The sequence below is a fragment of the Trichomycterus rosablanca genome, chromosome 1, assembly GCF_030014385.1.
Source record: "Trichomycterus rosablanca isolate fTriRos1 chromosome 1, fTriRos1.hap1, whole genome shotgun sequence".
Taxonomy (NCBI): Eukaryota; Metazoa; Chordata; class Actinopteri; order Siluriformes; family Trichomycteridae; genus Trichomycterus; species Trichomycterus rosablanca.
Genome location: NC_085988.1, coordinates 78,112,434 through 78,114,904, shown reverse-complemented (window position 1 = coordinate 78,114,904; position 2,471 = coordinate 78,112,434).

Genomic DNA, 2,471 nt, shown 5'->3' with positions numbered 1-2,471 from the left:
TTTTGGAAAAAAATGGATGCCGTGTGCTCCGGACCAAAGACAAAAAGGACCATCCAGATTGTTATCAGCAAAAAGTCCAGAAGCCAGGGTGTGTCACGGTATGGGGTCGTGTCAGTGCCCTTGGCAAAAGTAATTTACACTTCTGTGATGGCAGCATTAATGCAGAAAAGTACTTTGAGATCTTAGAGCAACATGAGCTGCCTTCAGGACGTCAATGCATTTTTCAACAAGACAATGCAAAACCACATGCTGCACACGTTACAAAGGCATGGCTGTGGAAGAAGAGGGTACGGGTACTGGACTGACCTGCCTGCAGTCCTGACCTGTGCCCAATAGAGAATGTGTGGAGAATTTTGAAACGAAAAATGAGACAACGACGACCCCAAACTGTTGCACATCTTAAGACGTGTTTGCAGGAAGAATGAGACAAAATAAAAGCTGAAACATTAAATCACTTGGTCTCCTCGGGGCCAAAACATCTTTCAAGTGTGGTGAAAAGAAATGGCAACATTATAAAGTGGTAAATGCTTTACTGTCCCAACTTTATTTGGAATGTAATGCAGGCCGGAAATGCAGAAATGGATGTTTATTAATAGATGAAATGAAGTTGACCGGACAAAATATGAAATATTTTAGGTTCATCCTGTCTGCAAAAAAATATATATATTTTTTTATAGGAGAATTTCTGACTGTATCCGACTGTATTTCCGTATGCTGCTTCCAGGAGGCTTTAATCCACCAAGCAGATCTACGCAACTGTGCAATTTTACCAAGATGACCACTCTCGCCATGGCAAAAACACATTCTCAGAGCTAGACAAAAAGAAAATGAGGCTCCATTTGTGCTTGTAATCATGGCCTGGTGTGTCAGCTTTAGGCCTTTCTAATCCACACAAAGCCCAGCATCTGGGAACCATAGCCAGCCCATTTAAGCTCTAAATGAAAGAAATGGACGGCCTGTGCCAGATCCCTTAAAACTCATTTACATCCCATCAGCTCTCATTACTCAGCCGGACGTTCGGAGTGGACAGAATCAGGTCGGAATGCAATAATGTTCATTGAGCAGGACCGCCAACTTGACCACTTTCCCTTACTTTTTTTCCTCTGCAATTTACTCGCGTTTCACTTTATTATTACTTTTCTCTGCTCTGATGCTTCTCCTCATTGGCAGTGGGTGATAATAAGGAATGTTCCTCATTTTTACAGTTTCATATAATTATCTAGTGCTAAGAGCATTATCGCAGGATTAGATGTGCTAAATGCTGAAGCTTGGACAAATTATGCATTGGGTTTTTGCATAATCGTACGCGAAATCCCAAAGCATTTTTTCTTTCACCGTACTTGCCACATTTTTAGAGAATTTAGTGAAGAGAAATACACTAAACTTGTAGTAGTGCTCTTTGACAGGACACTCATGACCTCTTATGAAACCATAACAATCTAAAATATTGATGCACCCCCTGAGGTCATGGCTAAACTGTGTATCCAGGCAGTATTTTCTTGGGAAATGTCAGTAAGCTATTGCTACTATATATTGTATATACATATATACTGTAAGAAAAACAGTATATATATAAGTAAGAAAATATATATGTAAGAACATATATATATGTAAAAAACAAATATATATATATATACAGTGTATCACAAAAGTGAGTACACCCCTCACATTTCTGCAAATATTTTATTATATCTTTTCATGGAACAACACTATAGAAATAAAACTTGGATATAACTTAGAGTAGTCAGTGTACAACTTTTACACAGTAGATTTACTGTCTTCTGAAAATAACTCAACACACAGCCATTAATGTCTAAATAGCTGGCAACATAAGTGAGTACACCCCACAGTGAACATGTCCAAATTGTGCCCAAAGTGTCAATATTTTGTGTGACCACCATTATTATCCAGCACTGCCTTAACCCTCCTGGGCATGGAATTCACCAGAGCTGCACAGGTTGCTACTGGAATCCTCTTCCACTCCTCCATGATGACATCACGGAGCTGGTGGATGTTAGACACCTTGAACTCCTCCACCTTCCACTTGAGGATGCGCCACAGGTGCTCAATTGGGTTTAGTCCATCACCTTTACCTTCAGCCTCCTCAGCAAGGCAGTTGTCATCTTGGAGGTTGTGTTTGGGGTCGTTATCCTGTTGGAAAACTGCCATGAGGCCCAGTTTTCGAAGGGAGGGGATCATGCTCTGTTTCAGAATGTCACAGTACATGTTGGAATTCATGTTTCCCTCAATGAACTGCAGCTCCCCAGTGCCAGCAACACTCATGCAGCCCAAGACCATGATGCTACCACCACCATGCTTGACTGTAGGCAAGATACAGTTGTCTTGGTACTTCTCACCAGGGCGCCGCCACACATGCTGGACACCATCTGAGCCAAACAAGTTTATCTTGGTCTCGTCAGACCACAGGGCATTCCAGTAATCCATGTTCTTGGACTGCTTGTTTTCAGCAA